The sequence below is a fragment of the Macrobrachium rosenbergii genome, unplaced genomic scaffold (assembly GCF_040412425.1).
Source record: "Macrobrachium rosenbergii isolate ZJJX-2024 unplaced genomic scaffold, ASM4041242v1 13908, whole genome shotgun sequence".
Classification (NCBI taxonomy): Eukaryota; Metazoa; Arthropoda; class Malacostraca; order Decapoda; family Palaemonidae; genus Macrobrachium; species Macrobrachium rosenbergii.
In genome coordinates, this window is record NW_027100725.1 from 3,676,267 (window position 1) to 3,696,997 (window position 20,731).

Consider the following 20,731-nt stretch of genomic DNA (forward strand, 5'->3'; position numbering starts at 1 on the left):
AATTTAGAAAATGGACTCGTGTCTTAGTGTATCTGCCACCCTGTAGTGCTGGTTCGAGGCCGTTGTCTCTTTGACTTCGTATCCTCGCCCAGAACACCGGCGCGAACCTCATATTATAATGTCACATCAGGGACGATCTCCGCAAATCACGTCGACGTTTTCGGACGTCGGTACTCGGCCTAGCACTCACCAACTCGCGCATGACCGGCTTACACCGGTTTCTTTTTCTTTTCTTTTTATGATTTTCATTTTAATGGCTTCCCGAATGGAGCAGTGTCTTTTGAAGGCTACAGTAATAGTTGGTGGAAGGAGGAGGAGGAGGAGGTAACAACCTGAAGCGGCCAAGAGCTTTGTAGATGAAGGCGCTTGTCTCCAGGATATTAATTTTTACACTTGGTCTAATTGGGTCACGTGTGCCCCATGACAGATCTTGAGGGGGAGCCTCTTAAGGTACTGAATACAGTGATGAACTCAACACTGCATTTAGTCGTATCGAATAAGAAAAAAAATACTGCATGCACAAAGAATAAGAGCAAGACAAGCACATTAGGCCTATGCACTGCACGTGAGAGTGTCTGTGCATTTGATTTTCAGCAGCCAGAAGCTGCTGCCGTTTTGTACCGTCGTCACAGCTTCTTTCAGCATTAGCGATCTAATGAGCATTTCAGTTATATGTGCATGTGCAGGGCTTATTAAAGATTGTCCAGACCGTCCGAGGCTCGCACGGTAGGTAGGTGGGCAGTAAGTAAGAACCTTATTATAGGCTGCTGTCACGTGACATGGGATGACACACTAGGCAACAAACGGGCGCTTTCGTGCTTTATAGCTACGGACTCGCGTTATTGTGTTAATCCCAATTTAATTTAGGGATGTTCGCCTTCTCAGATATTGGTACAAAATGAGAGAGAGAGGGAGAGAGACAGACAGACAGACAGAGAGAACGAGAAATGATAATAATCTTCGTTTTTGGTCTAAAGGGTTTCACAGCGTACCATGGTTGGGGTTACCGTGTCTTCTGTCTCGGTACCTGGAGGGAGCTTGGTTTGAATACTGGGAAAAGTGAACGGAACCGTACGAACTGATGTACTCAAGTGTATAAGTAGGCACAAGGGGGTGAGGATTGAGTGGTGCATATGAGGCCTCCCGTGCCAATGCTTGAGACGAGTGCTGTTTTGAAGTGTTTTTAATTAAGGACAGACGATGTTTATAAAGTTCAAGCTTAAGGCTGTCGCTGAGAAACCTTGCGGAACTGGTGCGTGCCCTCTTGGGTGCTTGTTGAGTTAATATAGTTTAAACTTTTTTTTTTTTACTGTAAACTTAATTATGATAATTTTGAAGGTGAAATGATGGTGCTATTCCTGCTGTAAAGATTTCATGAATCATTTCAGGTCTTGGCAGTTTGTGTGTCTTTTTCCCGCTTGGGAAAACGCCATGAGATCCACACTGCCTGTAAACTCTACTGTGCAAATTTCGGCCGAAACAACAAGGTTTTGAAAAGAAGGAGTCCTCCTCCTTGGTGGTAACACCTTTTAAGTTTGCCGATTTTTGCGCTTTCCAGCTACTCTATCATTATTCTTTTTTTTGTTATGTGCTGCCATCTTAGATGCGATACATTATTAGATAAATCTCTTTAAATGCTGCAGTATGAAGTACAGGTTAGTTTATCTTAGTAATTATGCAGAATTTCTGTTAGCTGTAAGATGTCTAGAAAATAAGTAAAGCTGCGATAGGACACTGTTGCTTATCAGCAAGCCAGCCAGACCCCAAAGGATCTGTTAAGTGAGAAATGAGATCTGCCTTTGGTTTGGCCCGGAGACAAATTCAGTCTATTAGTAATGGGCTGTGGGCTTGAAGGATCCCTGCTTGCAAGCATTCCTCCCGTTAGTGGTTAAAGTATTTGATTCCTTGTGCGTGAGATGAGCATCCATGGTTTGCTCTACTGTTGAAAAAGGCTTTGGTTTTGTAGAGGCGTCTTTCTTTCAGCATTGCTCTCCTTCAGGTATCCCAGGGTCATCCAGCCTGTTCAGATGTTCTTGAAGTGGGTTTGTGTGGCTCTCGAAACAGACTGCACGCAGTTGTCCACAACATTATGAGGGAAGCTTTTGTCTCTTTATTTATATGTATTTTAGTGTGAAAATGGCCCTTGCTCTCACTTGACCTTAAAAAAAAAAGGATTTCCCTGTGAGGTTTTTTGTTTATGAATATTATAAAGCATTTACGTATTACTGCATTTGCAGCTCTTGGTGGATTAAAAATTTGTGTGCACTAAATGTTTGAATAATGACCTCTGCCTTTTACTGAGAAATTTCTTGAAAGCTAACAAGGGTTGATCTTTTCAGGCGTGTTTGGCCTTCAAATATTTTGGACACCCTCCCACCTTCGCCCGGGCCAAGTCCAAATGAGTACTGGAAGAACAGTGGGGGGAAACTGAAGCAAATCGAGATTTAAAGGTATGTGTCAAGTTTGTCTGGTTTGACTGGTTCCTCCTGTTATGTTGTTATTGCTTGCTGTGCTTCACCATTTGGGATGTGGGACATTTTTAACAGATTTTTCAATATTTGAGTTCAAATTACAGGTTAGTTCAGGTTATGAACTACATGGAATTGCTGTTACCTGTAAAATATCAAGAAATGTTCAGGTGCAGTTGGAGTTTGTTGTGGTGTTGTTCATTTTTGGGAATGTGTGCAATCAAGGAGTCACCTGTTTGCAAGATGAAATTATATAAGACAGTTACATGGATTGCTTTCTGCTTTTGTGTGGGTGTGTGTATATATGTCTATATATATATATTATTATGATTAGCAAGAATTCGCTAGCAAATTACCTCCCCCCCCTCCTTTGTTGTTGTTGGTTGTTCGTTTACTGCCCGCCGGCCGATCGATAGACCATCTGTCTATCGACTTAAAACAAGGGTTTAAAAGATTAAAGACGCTCCCATTTTTTATAAGGATCTTTCCTTCGAGGCAAAAGTAATCTGGCTTGGGTGTTTCTCCTACAGGCAAAACCTCCCTGCGGGCAGCAAGTGCAATGAGTCAAAGCATCTGTGATGGACGCCCCCTGCCCCATAGGAGGGATAAAGGCAAAAGCCCACGAGGTCTCGAACACGCGGGCTGGAAGATGGAGTGAACTTGTGAAGACGTCCCTCAACACCTGGCCCCATCCGATGCCCCCTTGCATCCCTAACCACGTGGCCCTTTCAAAGTATACTTCTCCTCGTGTCCTTCGACCCGTATTCCTCGAGCCCACACGCCATTGCTTGGAGTTTCGAGGAGTCCCCATCGCCTTGCCCCTTTACGGAAGCCCTTGCATCTCACCGCGTGGAAGAAACTCGTCCTCGGAAATTGCAAGTCATCCACGCACCGCCTTCTACGCGCCCTCGGAAAATCTGCTAAGGTAAAGTGCCCTGGAAGAGCCCCATTTCAGTCACGCTTTGTCTCGTAATATTTTCTTAAAGAGAAAGCCAGAAATCACCCTTGTCTAATGTCAGTGCGCCTCTTGTCAGCAGTATTAATTCTTTATTACTCCTTTGGCACCCTCAGTGCAGCTTCAGATTCCATTTATTCTTTTGTCTATTTTTCATTACTGGCGTATAATGTACATCTCATTTCAGAGGGATGCTAGTTCGTGGAAGCTTCTCGGACTGTGGCTGGAATTTCCCAGTTTCATTTAACCTACTGAGTTCCTCTTTCCCGTACTAATGTCATTTATGTAAATACACTACTTTAAATGTGCCCACATGTTTTACGTAATATTTCCCTCAGTAACCAGAGCCCTATGCTCATATGAAATTCTCCTTTGTTTTCCTCTTTTTTTACGTTTTCCCACACGTACCACAGTCAGAATCACAAGGCTAAGTGCTTAAATTGTTGCTACCTCTGCAAGTATCATATTTCAAACTAAAACCTGGAAAAACGTAAAAATGGCGACTGGCCATAGATCTCATTTGCAGTTGCAGTTTCCCCCTGATGTTGCTTTGTGCATTTGCAACTTGCCAGATCAGCTAAATGTAAAGCTAAGCTGGAGTACAGAGACAATTACGAACCTTTTTGGCTGTAAAACCAGCACACAGATCCAGAAAATTCCACATCAAGTAATGTATTTAATCTTAGCAAACCTTTTTACAATCGTGACTGTTTCTAGGAATTAGAAATAGGGACGCATGTAATCACTGAAGAAAAAAGAACCGCCGTATTAGATTCGTTAATGCATGCCTTTCAAGTTGTTAGTTAGGAAATAACCAGTGCTAACCATCCTTTGCTTCGAGAATAGTGCGAAGTCCTCTGTGTTAAAATCCTTGCCATATTCTTGCTTCGAGGAATAGTGCGAAAGAAATTCCTCTGTGATAAATTTTGCGCCATTTCGAATTAGCGAACTGTTATTTAGCGCGAATAAGGTCCCCACGTGGGACCGCAGCGAAGTCAGCTTGCATTGCTAAATTCTCTCAGTGTAGTTAAATTCGAGTTAGGTGTTAGGAAAGCGAAATTTAAACTCCGCTTATAGGGAAATTACTAGGCCGTTGTACTGTTATCCTCTCAGACGACTGGGAAATTCCCCGGAATCCTAGACGGTATATAAATATGCAGGTTCATTCACCAGAATCTAAAATACCTCCGGTGTTGGCCAAACGACCTGCACCCCCACCCCATATGCCCGCGTGTGCATTTTTTCCCCATTCATTTCTCTTTGGGTTTCCCGTTAGTAATTTCTAAGTCCTAAGGGACGAATCGTAATTCCAAGTCCTAAGTGACTCCTAAAATTCTACGTCGCACGTGGCGAGAATTTCTCCAAATTCCAGTCCTCAGAGACTCTAAAATTCTACGTCACACTGGCGAAATTTCTCCAAATTCCAGTCCTCAGAGACTCCTAAAATTCTACGTCGCATGTGGCGAATTCCTCAAACTCAGTCCTCAGAGACTCTAAAATTCGTCGTGGCGAGAATTTCTCCAAATTCCAGTCTCAGAGACTCATACAAAAATTCTCTCGTCTCACGTGGCGAAATTTCTCATTCCTGCCAGGAACCCAAAATTAAGTACTTTTGAGACATTATATAGTGTAGTTCACACATCTAAGCCCATACGGACTGATCATTCTAGTTCGTTAGAACAACTCCTTAACTTCTGCCTTTACAGCCGGCCAGTCGGCGTGACAAAATCAACTCGTCTTCCGAGACATATTAAAATTCGTTCGCCAGAACACCCACGTCTTTCAAGACATATCAAATTTTAACAAAGTCTCCTCAGACTTACTAATCACCTATCGTATTCAGACAGAGCCGTTCGCCTGCAGTGGAACAATTGGGTGTTTTCAGATTCCTGCAGTTGAGTCTTTTCAGACATATCCTGCTGCCCATTATTCCAAGATGGCTAATGCAGGCCCAACAAGGCAGTTTCAAATTCTACATGTCCGCTGGGAAGGACAGTACAGGACTGTCGGGGCAAGATCTGAGAGCATGGGTTCAGAGCCAGTGGGCGATGCCAAGGCCCAGGAAGAGCAAGAGGGCAGTGAGGAGAGAAAGAGAGCGTGAGGAGAGAGGGGCAAGAATTGCCCAAGAGCAGGAAGAAGGAAAAAGAACGTGCAGAAGGATAAAGAACGTGCAGAGGAGAGAACGTGAGGAGAGAGAGAACGCCCGCAGGCTCCAGGTGCTATAGAACGACAGCGCCACCCCCGCCCCTGCCGCGGGGAATGGAGTGCCCTCAGCCAAGCTCACTCGTTCATGCCAAAATGGACAGAGTCGAACCAGTATGGCTTGAAAGGGCCGAACGAGTCCTGGAGTGCTGCGATCTCTCCCCGCGGAACTCTCCCTTGTTCTCACCCCCTAAATTCCTGGGCGGAAGGCCTCGTGCCTACCACGCCCTTCCGCGAGCGATGGAAACTGGGAAGCGATGCGCCAAGCAGTTACGAAGGCGTACGAGATTACCCCAGGTGGAGAGGCGTTGGAAAACAGCCCAGAGAAGCAGGCCAGACTTGGTCGATTAGGCGTACCATTGAAGCGGGCGTTGACAAAATGGCTCGATTCCGAAGGAATACTAACACCGCCCGGGTACTCGGCGGTTTTAAATTCGAGCATTTCCTGCGCTCGCCCCTCCTGCCTCGCCACTCACCATAGTGGAAAAAGCCCCAGCAACACTCAGCGAGTGTTGCCGAATATGCTGAATATGTGAAACTCACCTCAAGAAGGATCCATGGGGCGGAAAATAAATCCCCGCCCCTCCTCGGAGAACAAATTCCCCCCCTAAGGCTGGAAACTCGGGCAAGCCCCTAACGCCATTATTGCAAGAAAGCAGGGCATTCCTCCGAACAGTGCGAACAAGAAACGCTCCTCTCTCTCCCGGAAAACGACAAATAACTCGCCTGCGCCCTCCACAGGGGCAGCGCGGAAAGACTATGAACCTTTTGCGGCGTGCAGGTCTGCTAGCCATTATTCTCCACTTATGGGCAAAATGCCCCGCGCAATAACAAATCAACTACTCCACAATCGCCTTGGCCGTCACAGATCCCAAGTCGTTAGACCTCCGCGGCGAGAAGGGTGCCTGTCACGTGGCCCCTCCCGCAGTGGCGAGCCGGCGTAGTCACTGCTTCGAGGACTGCAGGCGCGCAAATCCCTCATCCGGAGGGACAGAGTTCCCCTACGGGCTATCGTCAATAGACGAAAACTCGTCACAATCGAGGGAGATAAATCCAATTAAAATGATACTCCCTACGGTCAATTAGGAGTCTAAGACCTCACCAATCCAAAATTGCAATCTTGCAGTAGCAAGCCATCTCCCCGGAGAGGCTATGACGTCATCCTGGGACAGGACTTTCCAGTCCCCCACGAGTCACGACAATCCTAGGGTCCCCCATTCCCGAATCATTCATGAGCGCGAGTAATCCCCTCCCCGCTTCTCCCTCAGCCAAGACTGGCGCCCCACAGGTACCAGAAGGACGTGCAGTCCCCACCAGTGCCACCTGAGTACAATGTACATTGGCCCCCTCGTCGGTTCGATCATTCCAGTGCCCTGCCTCAGTGCGATGCCAGGGCCCCAATCAAATCTCCCTCGGGAGATGCCAAATTCCTGCCGGTGCCACTTGCATGCCCGAGCAGGGCCAAGCTTCGTCGTCCTGACGACCCAGGCCCAAGAAACCTCTGATGGCGCCTGACTCTGCTGCCCTGGAGTGCCAGCGCCCAGGCGCTACGCGATCTCCATTCACGGGATCCAACTCAGGACCCCTCTCTTCCCCGGCCTGGCACGCTACCGCGTCGGTCAGAGAGCGGTTCCTCCCGACCACAGCGGAGAAGCTCACCTGCAGAGTGCGGCCTGTAACCGATGCCTGAGCTGGTCGCCGTTACCTGCGAGCGCTCACGCCACCCCCGACCGCCTCCTCTCTGCCTCAGCCGTGCGCCGGCGCAATTGCCGTCAGGATTCTGCCATATCTCACTTGGCGATGAACTACAAGAGCGCTGACGGATCATGGTAGAACCGCCGCGGAACACTCCTCGTCGGCTGTCGCATCCCAGCAGGCCCAGGTGGTACTCCGTGCGCCCTCCCGATCCTTGGGCCCTCGCTTCCCCGGCCGAGGACATTTGCCACATTAAGAAGACTCGAGAGCGAAATTACCACGGGCGTGGGACATTCCAGGTAATTTAAGGCTCTAGGCTTTCCATGGCACCTGTGCCGCCATTTCATTTTCGAAGGTCTTGGCACCCCTAATCCAGAGGACGTCAGACCCTCCTCTATCTTCCTCGTTCCTCAGGAACTTCCCATCTCTTATCACCTTCTATTAATCTTCCTTAAATTATCACCACAAAGAGGAAATTAAATACAGGATACCATTCACACAATGTATAAATCATTGAGAATAACAAGTGAGAAGTGGCGCCCTTGCCCATACCTTAGCACGGGCGTGCGTGTCAGCCTCCTGGAAGGAGTCGCCCTTCAGTGCACTTTCCCGCCCTGGGACTGAAGTGATAGTCCGGGCCGTAATTTATAGCGAAGGCGATAAATTCCGCCTAACACAATAAAACCCTCACTCTTTTTCCCTTAGCTCTTCTGCTAATATCATTTACTTTCTTTTAGTCATTTAGTTATCTTTATTTTAATGAATCGCGAGTCATAAACTCTTGCCCTTGTGATTTAAATGCCCCTTTAAATGAGCTCTGAGGACGTGTCCGCCTTTCATATCTTGGTCAAGTTTTCATTCGTAACGTCTTGGTAATTTCCTTTTGATATTATTATCCCTTTTCCCCCTTCCATTCCTTCAAGATCGCTGGTTGTCCTACCCCACGTCTTTTGTCTGCTCGCCCGTCGCAACATTTAGGAGTAGGCAGTAGGCGCATAAAGTCAGCGTGGTTAAGGTTAGCGAATTAAAACCTCGTGAATACTCTCGCCGCGTCTGGCTGTCAAAATCCGTGTGGGGCCGGCTAAACAAAATGCACGTTAAAACGAAGATAAATTATCAATGCGAATATGTATAGCGTCATTACAGTATCGTAAAGGGATGTCATTTACAAAAATAAACGCTGTTTTCATTTTACACAGCCTGCTTCAGGCAGATTGTACTAACCGCATGCATTTTATCTAAAATTAAGTAACCGTGTATTTTAATTCTTGAACAATAACCATTTCTTTTCATTTGTGGCCATAGCCTCATATACATTAGTCCTATAATCTTAATTAATTCACAATTGTTAGAGTCCTTTATAAAGGATTACAGTGGGTAACCAAATCTAAAGTAATTATTCTTTTGCAAGTGTTTAAATCACTTTGCGTCCTGTTAACGAAATTGTCCCAATGTGTTATTAAAGTAATGTCTCAGCTTCGCAAAACCCTTAGGAGTAAAGTTCATTGCAAGGCAGAATGTAGAGTAACGTAAGCATTGCAGCTCATTCTTGAATATCGTGTACACACCCGAAGGAGGTATGTACATCATCTTGTATGAGGAGAGTATTATGATTAGAGAATTCGCTAGCAAATTACCTCCCCCTCCTTTGTTGTTGTTGTTGTTCATTTACTGCCAGCCGGCCGATCGATAGACCATCTGTCTATCGACTTAAAAACAGAGGTTAAAAAAAGATTAAAGGCGCTCCCATTTTTGATAAAGATCTTTCCTTCGAGGCAAAAGTAATCTGGCTTGGGCGTTTCTCCTACAGGCCAAAACCTCCCCTGCGGGCAGCAGGTGCAATGAGTCAAAGCATCTGTGATGGACGCCCCCCTGCCCCATAGGAGGGGATAAAAGGCAAAAGCCCACGAGGTCTCAGACACCACGCGGGCTGGAAGATATGGAGTGAACTTGTGAAGACGTCCTCAACACCTGGCCCCATCGATGCCCTTGCATCCTAACCACGTGGCCCTTTCAAAGTATACTTCTCCTCGTGTCCTTCGACCGTATTCCTCAGCCCACGCCATTGCTTGGAGTTTCGAGTCCCCCATCATACTTAACGCTACGGAAGCCCTTGCATCTCACCACGTGGAAGAAACTCGCCCTCGGAAATTGCAGTCATCCACGCACCGCCTTCTCGCGCCCTCGGAAAATCTGCTAAGGTAAAGTGCCTGGAAGGCCCCATTTCCAGTCACGCTTTTGTCTCGTAATATTTTCTTAAAGAAAGCCAGAAATCACCCTTGTCTAATGTCCGTGCGCCTCTTGCATCAGCAGTATTAATTCTTTATTACTCCTTTGGCACCCTCAGTGCAGCTTCGAATTCATTATTCTTTTGTCTATTTTCATTACTGGCGTATAATGTGCATATCTCTCATTTCAGAGGGATGCTATTTCGTGGAAGCTTCTCGGACTGTGGCTGGAATTTCCCAGTTTCATTTAACCTACTGAGTTCCTCTTTCCCGTACTAATGTCATTTATGTAAATACACTACTTTAAATGTGCCCACGTGTTTTACGTAATATTTCCCTCAGTAACCAGAGCCCTATGCTCATATGAAATTCTCCTTTGTTTTCCTCTTTTTTTACGTTTTCCCGTACCCACGAAGTCAGAATCACAGAACTAAATTAGCAAATTGTTTTCCTGTCTCACAGAGCATATTTAAACTAAAACCACGGAAAAACAGTAAAATATATATATATATATATATATATATATATATATATATATATATATATATATATATATATAAAGGAGAAGAGAGAGAGAGAGAGAGAGAGAGAGAGAGAGAGAGAGAGAGAGAGAGAGAGAGAGGGCAATCCTATCAATAAATCAACTGATCAAGTCTGTGTTCTGAAACTTAGATTAGGATGTAAGGTGAAGGCACTCTTACTTACACATACATTGTTTTAATACCTTCAGTGGTGAGGAAGTTGTAGTTTGAGGTCATCTGAGATGTATTTCCTTATTCCTTTGTACATTGGTGGTAATACTTGAATGAGATTGCCCATGTTTTTTTCTAGATTTAATAAGGGAAGTTTGAAAGACTGAAATTGAAGCTTCTTGAATTTACTTATTTGTTACAGAGAGCTTTCATGCCCAGTGTCACACCACAAGGCTTCATGAAAGCGACCCTTAGACAGACTTCTTTACAGAGTGCCACAGGTTATTATATGTGTCATTTCTGTATTGGTAATTTCTGTCACGATTAGTTAGTTCTTCTGTGCGGTCAATGTTCGAATGGCTACCGCTAAGAAGTATCTTATATGACTAATGAGGGTTATTGTTTTCAGGCTCTAGTTGGACCTTGAAGATTTCCAACCATGGACCTCGAAGAATTTGGTCCACAGACCTTGAAGATTTTCGACCACTGACCTTGAGTATTTGGACCGTGGACCTTGGAAGATGTTGAACTGTAGACCTGGGAAGATTTTGGATCACTGACCCTGAAGATTTTAGACACCCCACCTCCCAGCCAAGTGAGATTAGAATAGTCATCGTAGCTGCAGGAAATTGTGAAGCATTGTCTGAAATTGAAGGTATGTGTAAATTGTCTGTATTGTCTAGTTTCTACTTAGAATGATTTATTGAAAAGAATGCTTACAAATGTGTGTGGTTCTTTGGTACTGAATTGGTACGGTAGGCTCGTTAAATTTGAGTGATGATCCAAGATTCATTTTTGATGTTAATATTTATTGGTCGTTTTGTTATTCAATACAGACAGTTACAAAGGAGAGTATGTTTTTCAATGAGACCAAAATGGTTAGAAAGCTTAGGAAAGGCCGGCTATTTTGTGGCGTATGTTAGAATGGAATCATGAGGATATTTCCTTTGGGAGGCCCAGAGGAGTAAGTACATTATAGTTAGAGATTGAAAAGTTGTAGTGGATCCTGGGAAGTTGATTGAGTTTTGTCAAATTTGTTTTAAAACATTGTGTAGGGGAAATGAACTCAAAGGAATAGTGATACTGGGCTTATGCAATTGAGGTGATCAGTTTATTTTTAGAAAAAATAATTTTATATGCCAGTTACATACAGTAGCTAGCTGCTTGTGTGTGTGTGTGTGTGTGTGTGTGTGTGTGTGTGTGTGTGTGTGTGTGTGTGTGTGTGTGTAAGCTAGGGAGGGAAATGGTTATAGTAGAGACGCTGAGCAGAGGAGTCAGTAGTTTACAGGGAAATTTCTGGAAAGTGTCTAAGGATGCTTACTGCAACAATGGTATTTTATAGTCACATGTTTTAAAGTTATTTATTAGAATTGATTTACTAATAGTCATGTATGCTGTTTAGTGTTATGCAGTTATACTCTGCAATTTTAAGGGTAGAGCTTATTCTGGTCTAAATTTTATCATAAAATTCATTAACTTTTGAAACCTAAGATCACACTTTTGTTGAATGGCTCATGATGCGTATCCAGAATTCACTGCAAGGTTTTCCCTTCTCCACAGGGTTGGTGTTTGGTGACAGGAGGACTGACTGCCTTGTGTGTTGCTGTAGAAAAGGCACAACAAGAGATAACACTCGACATGGGAGAGGAGGGAAGAACTGACATCGGTGCCCAATGTTTTAGTCCATGATCCACTGTAGGTGTCAAGTTTTTTGCAGAATCCCTCCATTAATATTCTCTTTCCATCTTACTTTCCACCTTCTAACAATTGCTTCTTAGTGCAACTGTGAAGTTTTGCTCCTGTTACACCTATGAAATTTTTATGATCAATTCCCTTTCAGTGTTGAGTGGCCTCATAGGTCCCAGCGATTGCTTGGCTTTTGGCCTAAATTTTACATTCCATTCCAGCCCACGGTGTTAGGCATATATATGATTAGTACCTTTGATGAAGAAATTTGTATTCTTTGTTTTGTGTATGGTAAGTAAAATTTAAGGTGGTTGTAGGCATCTGTAGCAAACCCTTTTTTTCTGCATGAGATAAAGTTATGTTCAATGGCTTTCACATCTAGAGAGGTCAAAACTTTACATCTGGGAGTTTGTGGTGCAACTTCTCGACCCTTGTGGGATCTTTCCCATTTTTTAAAAAGCCTATATATCACAGTGCTACTAAGAATACTACTACTTTCCAAAAGTCAGTTGGACTGACAAGTTTTCCTTTTGTCTGGAGGCAGGGAAACATTGCTACATTACCTAAGGGACTAAGTCCATCCACATACCCCTCTGAATATAGGCTGACTTCATTGACCCCTTTTTTATCTAAGGTTTTTGAGAAGCTACTATTTAAGCATCTTAATAGGCATTACAGTTTTAGTTTCGTAAAGGCCTTGGTGCTTGTGATGCACTCTTTGTCAGTATCTACCATCTTGCAGAGTTATCTTGGTGAGATACATATGCATGCATGATCCATTTAGATTTGGGTGCAGGCTTTGATTGTGTGAATCATGAAGCACTTATCTAGAAAGTAAAGTATAAACAATTGATGGATTTTATTGGGGAGATACAATGAATATTTGACCGGCTTAGAAAACCTAAGGTCAGTGTTAATAGTATAGTAGCTTAAGTAATGTCATTTAAAGTGCCACTCAAGAGATAGTGTTCTTGGACCTTTGCTATTTATGATATATATAGTAGTGAGACGTGGCAAGGTGTGGAGAACAAACTGATTGTATACGCTCATGATGCTACCCTTGTGGCTGTTGTTCTTTCACCACCTTAGGTCTGTGGTTGCAGAATCCTTGAATAGAGATGTTTTTTGCACATGAAGCTTAACCCTTCTAAGTCTCAAAGTATGTTAGTTAGTGGATCTAGAACACGTTTTCCTTTGCATTCAAATTTACATTCAAGTGCGATGGTTTTATATGTGAAAGACTTTAAAGATTATTAAGGAGTAACTTTTGATAAGAAGACTTTTGAGAAGCATGTATGTAAAATATTACTTCCTCTGTTTCTCAAAAACCTGGTATCTCGCAGAAATGTTTTCTAATGTTTCGTGATGAAGCTATATCTAAGTGTTTCTTTTTCCTTATCTGGGGTACTGTTCTCAGTGTGGTCTTCCGGTGCTGACTCTCATCTCAAACTCTTGGACAGAGTTATGTCATCATTCAACCTGCTTTGCCAAGTCTTAATATTGAGTTTTGCTTAGATGTAAAGTGACCTCGTTATGCTTGCTGCATAAAATGTACAAGGACAAAAGTTCTCTGCACTTTTCTCTACCTGACGTAGCTATTTTTGTTGGCAACAGAAGGCAGGCTGCTGTTGCAAACAGTGTGTTGTTTGCTAGTACCATGTTTAGTACTACCTAGGTTGCTGTGAGTTTTACTTTTGCTACAACTAAATGAGGAATAGTTGCCTGGTGTAGTTGCGGAGTCTTGATTTCTGTGTTTAAGAAGACAAATTCATTCTTGCTTTCTAGTGGCGTCTTCTGAGTGCTGCAGGTGTTTTGGCTTTCATTTCCCTCTCACTCACTCTGGTGGCTGCTTGGGCCTCTTGGTGACCCATGGCCGCTTGCACCAGACCTCTCCACGTTCCCCTGCTGAGTGCTGCATCTCTCCAGGTATTCTCAGGATCCTCCTCCTCCTCCTCCTCCCCTCCTCTTCCTTCTCCTCCTCCTCCTCCTCCTCCTCCTCCACTCCCAATTCTCTTTGATCACTGAACACAATCTCTACCCTTCTCATCCTCGGTCTCCCCACTGGTCTTCTCCCTTCTGTTGGTCCTTCCATCACCACTTGAGGCATTCTGCCCTCTTCCATACCAACCACTTGAACTGCCCAACGTATCCTCTGCGATCTTATAGTCATTTATTAGCGGCTGTCTGGCTAAATCTCTTATTTCTTCGTTGTGTCATCTCCAAACACCTTCATTTAATTCGTAAATGGGACTTGTTATTCTACGCAAAATGTTTAAAAAAACCAGTAGTCTCTGTTCTTGACTTCTAGTCAGCGTCCTGGTCTCACAACCACATAGTACTACTGGCCTGATAATAGTGTTGTAAATTCTTCATTTGGTAGACCTTGTGATGTTTCTTCTCTTTAAAAGATGTTGTAGACTGAAACAACATCTATTCCCTGCTGTAATTCTAGCCAGAACCTCTCTCTCCATCTCATTTCTGGATGTTAACATACTTCCTAAATATTTACAATCCCTCACATTCTCAATATCTACCATATTTTGTTGTTGCTGTTATTGGTGGCTGTTCCTTGACAATCTCATTTTGGTTTTGCTTCCACTGATCTCTAGTCCCACTCTGGCAGCAGTTTTTTTGAATGGTACATACAAATGTTCTATATTATGTACATCTGCACCTAAGAAATCAACGTTATCTGCAGATGCAAGAACTTTGGCACTTTTACCTCTCAAGATGACCCCACCCTCAACTTCCTAGATACTCCATACTATTATTTCCTCTAGAATGAGATTAAACAGCACTGGAGAGAGAAGGCATCCCTTCTCAAACCTGTTTTAATTTCAAAACATTCTGTCCTTTTCCTGCCCACCTGGACACAACTCTTACTATTCCTGTAGCACACGTTCAAAGCCAAGCTTAGAAGATCTTCTGGTATATAAGCCTTAATCTTCCATTCCTTCATATTTATTTATTTACCAGTTTTTCTTGCCAGATTGTCTGTCTGTACTGAGCTGATTTCATGGGGAGGCCTCTTGGGTTTGTATTCTGTTGACTGTTCAGAAGGGATTTCAGCTGAGGATTTATAGAAAAAGGAGAAGTCGGAAATAAAATCAGTTTACCCACTGTGACAGGCATATAGTACATGACTGACTAATGCTGTGATGGAAAAACTTATATTCTGTTTTGTGTACGACAGAATATGTATAACTACTCAAATTAGTGTAAATTATGCAAATTTTTGAGTGTCACGGAAAGGGCTGAGTACTTTCAACATCCCGTGAAGGGTACAGAAATTTTTTCTAATTTTTGCTCATACCATATGTATATGCATATCATCACTCTTTCATAATTTTTTTTGTAATTGACCTTTAAATTTTCTCAGTGCTTGCGGTATTGTTCATGTATGCAGACACCACCTACTTATGAACATTGAACACAAAAAGAGTGCAGGAAGCAAGTGTTATCACCTACATATGGCATGACAAGAATGAAAAAATTTTCTGTACCTTCACGAGATGAGTGCCAGCTCCTTCCGTGTTCCTCAAGAAATTTAACAATTATATTTAGTGAGAATATCAAACTGTCGTACGCAAACAGAATAGAACTATTTCATCAACATCGATCATGTCACTGCAGTGAGCAAACGGCCCGACTTCTCTCTTTCAAATCCTCGGCTGGCTCCTTCTGTTCAGTCAACAGAAACTCTACGAAATCGGCTGCGCAGACCAGACTGACTTTTACAGAAAAGACTGGTAAATAAACAAATGAAGGAATGGAAGGTGGAAGCATATACCGAAGATCTTCTAAGCGACTTTTGAGCTGCGTATTCTTCCCCGAAGCGTGATCGTGAGCAGGAAAAAGAGCACAGAATATTTTGAAATTGGAAACGGGTTTGAAGGGATGCCTTCTGCCGGTCTTTGTTTGTCGTTACAGAAGAGAGCAATGGTATGGAATGCAGGAAGTTGAGAATGTGAAGAAGGCAAGGTGCTTGAGGTCTTGCATCTGCGAATGTATTGATTTCTTGGAATGCGGGTATAATATGAAGACATTTATGTGCCATTCGAAACTGCTGCCGAAGTGAGACTGAAGGTCGGTGGAAGCAAACAAGTAATTGATCGAGACAGCCTGCTCTTTGTGACAACAAAATATGGTGAATATTGAAAATGTGGATGTAAATGTTAGGAAGTGCTGTTGACGTCGAAATGAACAGAGAAGAAGGTTCTAACTGAGAAGGCTACGGCGAAGGCTGGGTGACAAATCTGGCGAAGAAACATCACGGAATCACAGAAGAATTTACAACGCATTATCGAGCCGGTAATTTTATGTGGTTGACAGACTCGGACGCTGACTTAGAGAGTCAGGGCAGAAAACACTGTTTAAACATTTTGCGTAAAATAACAGGTCTTGTTACAGGTAGTGAAGGTGTTTCGGAGATGACTGGCGAAGCAGAAGACTGCCGAACAGCCGCTAACTAAAGCGACTATAGATACTTGGAAGAGTGTTGGGCTTGGTTGAGATACTCAGTGGCTGATGAGAACCAGAAGAACGATGGGAATGAAGGAGCAGGGTGTGTTCGGTGATCAAGAAAGAGTGAAGTGAAGGAGGAGGAGGAGGGAGGAGGAGAAGGAAGGAGAGGGAGGAGAGGAGGAGGAGGATACACAATTACTACGGAGGAGAACGGCTTGCGGCACGAAACGCAGAGAACAGTGAGAATGGCAAACCTGCGGCCTCGGTGATGCCAGCTGGAAGTCAGGCCCCGCTCTTCTGTTAGGCGTGAGAAATCACAGACTCCACAACTTACGCCGAGCAACTATTCTCATTGCGGTGGCTGAAGTAAAACTCACGGCAACTGGTAATTACTAAACATAGTAGCAACAAACAGCTTACTGCTGTTTGCGAGAAGCAGCAATACCTTCTGTTGCCAACAAACTCTTCGTCGAGTGAAAAGTACCGGCTGTCTGTACATTTATGCAGCAAGCCTGCTAGTCACTTACGGCATCTAAGCAAACTCAATGACAAGGCAATAGCGGGGCGAGCTGATGACGCAGCTTCTATCCAAGTTCGGATCAGCGTGAAAATGTACTCAAACCAGGAAACACAAGGTATTAACGCCTAAGTCATAAACTGACTCAAATCACGAGCCTTTGGCTTATTTCTGCAGATACTGCTGTTGAGAAGGCAGAGGGGCTGTATTTAAACGTAGTTCATAAAAATGTCTTGGCCTCGAAGAGATTACTCACTGTGTCTTTTAAAGTCTTTTACGCTGCTCAAAACCATCACTTTAGTGCAAATTTAGATGCAGAAACATGTTCTAGGTATCATAACCAACTTTATGCTTTGAACAGAAGGGTTGGCTTCAAATGTGCTCTTTATTCAGGGATTTCTGCAACCACAGACTAGGTGATGGCGAGCTGGCGGCAAAATGGCATCATGTTGTCTTACAATCGGTTTGTTCTCCTGCCACGTCACTGCTATATATCGCCAAATAACAGTCAGGCGTGCTAAGCTACTACTATTAACGCGACGCTGTTCTGCCGATCAATATTCATTGTCTCTCAGTAAAATCCATCAGTCGTTTATAATTTGCACTGAAAATAAGTGCTCGTATTCGCACAATCAAGCACTGCATAGTCTAAATGGATCATGCGTCACGCTGCTGTATCTCGCAAAAGACAACTTTCTGCGAGATGACACTGACAAAGTGCATCACAACGCAAAATTTTCACGGAAACATAGGCTATTATTGCTGAGGCCATTCTCTTTATTAGATAAATAACAACTTCTCTTATAGATAAAGAGATCAAATAGTCGGCTTATATTCAGGGGTATATGGATGGACAATCCCTTAGCTATGTGTGTTTCCACCTCCAGGCACAAGTAACATTTTGGAAAGTATCAGCATGCTCCACTGATACTGGAAAGATCCCACGAAGTTGGAGCTGCTTAACTGCCAAACTCCCAGATGTAAAGGTTGACTCTCTAGTGTGGCTCATTAGTGCAACTGTACAAAACAAAAGAATACAGAACTATTCATCAAAACGCAATCCTTCTGCCTGTGCCCCAACACCAAATGAACTGGAAATGAAATGTAAAAAATTTAGGCAAAAGCCAGATAGCTGAGACTATGAGGGCACTCAACACTGAAGGTGATCATAAAAGAAGTGTAAAATATGCGAGAGCAAAACTTCACGGTTACTACTGAAAGCATGCCGAAGATGAAGATGAAAGTATTGTCGGAAGTTACGAAAAAACGACGCACAGTAGATCGTGAACTATTACCGTGAGCTTCCCTCGATTCTTCCCTCCTCTCATATCAAGTATTATATTTGTCATACCAACAAGCACACAAGGCTGATCGTCAAATACTTAGGCTACCAACCTATTGAAGAGAAAACGCGGTAATTCTGGATTACGCATCATCATTCATTCAACTAAAGTGTGGTCTTAGGTTTCAAGGGTAATCGAACGTGACCAAGAGGCCCAGACGAAACAACTACCACACTAAAATTGCGAATATCATGACAAACGTATATGACTATTAATAAATCATTCTATGTCAACTTTTAAAACTGTGACATAAAATACCGTTGTTCTGATAAACACCTCCTTAGACACTTTCGGAAATTTTCACTGTGAGCTGCTGATATAACGCTCGGCGTCTGCTATAGTGTTTATACAGGCTTTTTACATTTTTTTTTTTGCACAGCGCAACAACTACTATGTATATTGGCATATTTTCTAAAAATAAACGATCACCTCCAGTGCATAAGCCAGTATCATATTCGCAGTTCATTCCCCCTACTGTGTTTTAAAACAAGCGACAAACTGTCAACTTCCCGAGATCACTATTTCAATCTCTAACTATAATATGCTTGCTCTCTGAACCTCCTCTAAAGGAAATATCACTAAATCTATTCATTATATATACAAAATAATGGCCTTTCCTATTTCTCTAGAATCTTGCATTCATGAAAAACATACTTCTCCTTGGTAACTGTCTGTATTGAATAACAAGAACGACAATAACACAAGAAATGAATCTTGAATCATCTTTCAAATGACCTATACCAGTCGTACCAGGCTCACGCTTAACGTGCTCAGTAAAATCATTCTAGTAGAGAAACTGAACAACTGAACACGATTTACACGCTGCCTTCGATTTCGAACGATCTTTCACATTTCACGTACGATGTTCTCGCTGGCTGAAGGTATGAAGGTAATAAAATCTTCGGAATCGTGTTTATCGAAATCTTCCCGGTCTGCAGTTCAACATCTTCCAGATTTGGTCCAATACTCAGATCGTGGTCGAAAGAAGCCTTCGAGATGCAATGGACCAACCTAGGGTCAATATTTGAAGGCATCAACTAAGTCACAACTGAAACTGCGAAAACAACAACCTCGTGTCATATAAGACTCAAAAAGCATATTAGCGGTAGCCGTCCGGTGACCGCAAACTAAATCGTGACAGAGAGTACTGTGCAGAAAATGACATATAATAACGACTCTGTACAAGAAATGCTGTCTGAGATGCTTTCATGAGCCTTGTGATATTGTTTTGAATACGTAATATACTAACAATATGAAATAATTCCGAAACTTCAATTTCGTCTTTCAAGCTTTTCCTTATTAAATCTGAAAAAATGTGAACAATCTGTTAGTATTACCACCGGTCTTGAATAAAGGAAATACATCTCAGACGACCTCAGTAACTCTCACCGCGAAGATCTTTAATTTAAAACAATATAATAACGAAGTGCCTTCATCTTACATCTATCTAGTTTCAGAACGAAGAACGATCGGACCGGTCTGTGCGACAGGTTGCCTGCTATACTCTCTCTCTTTCCCTACTCTCTCTCTCTCCTATTTATTATGTATATATATATATGTATATGTATGTATATATATATGCTATATATATTTTACGTTTTTTCCATTGTTTAATTTGAAGGCATCTTTCTGTGTGGTAACTTTAACTAATTGGATGGCCCATTGTATTCTGACTTCTAAACAGTACAGAAAACATGAGGGAAAACAAAGGAAGAGCTCTATGGTATGGGAAGCTCTATTCCTGAAGGAAGTGTACATGCTGCGTGAACTGGCTCAGTCAACTGTTGCAAATGACGATAATAGGAAAGGAGGCTCGGCAGGTTAAATGAGCTGGAGAAATTCCAGCCACGATCCAGAAGCCTTTCCGCAGTCACTACTGGCTCGAGACCATGCATACACCAGTGTGAATGAACTGAAAGTAATGAATTCAGCTACTGAAGTGAAATGATGAGGTAATACTGCCGATGCGCTGCTGGCACAGAAAACGCGGACAAGATATTCTGCTATGGCAGATTTTCGGGCGCGTGAAAAACGGTGCGTGAATGTTTTGCGATTTCGGGCGGTTCTTCCGCGTGGTGGTGCAGGGCGCTTCCGTGGGGAGCGAGGCGTGAAGGGCTCGAAGCAATGTGATCAAATCGGTCGAGACGAGTACTGCTTTGAAGGCGCGTGCGAGGCGAGACGTCTTCGCAGTTCACTCCACATCTTCCGGCCGCGTGATGTCTGAACCTCGTCGAGCTTTGCCCTCCTGTGAACGAGCATCACAGGCTCTTGACTTCATTGCACCACGAAAGGATTTGGCCTGTGAAGACGCCCAAACCAGCCTTTGCCTCGAAGAAAGATCTTTATCAAAAATGAAACGCTCAACGCACAACGTTTTCAAGTCGATAGACAGATGGTCTATCGATCGGCCGGCTGTGGCTACCGAAGCCAACAACGGCCGAGAGGGGAGGAGCGGTGCTGGCGAGCTGCTGTCATAATGCC

The 20,731-nt window shown here is 43.4% G+C and overlaps 1 long non-coding RNA gene across 1 annotated transcript; it reads left to right on the forward strand.

Moving 5' to 3' along the window:
- Positions 1-1,378: 1,378 nt before the first annotated feature.
- On the forward strand, positions 1,379-15,358 carry LOC136838034 (uncharacterized). Its single transcript, XR_010852840.1, has 4 exons — positions 1,379-2,450; positions 10,650-10,895; positions 11,801-12,964; positions 14,212-15,358. It is a non-coding gene; the product is annotated as an uncharacterized lncRNA (long non-coding RNA).
- Positions 15,359-20,731: the final 5,373 nt, after the last annotated feature.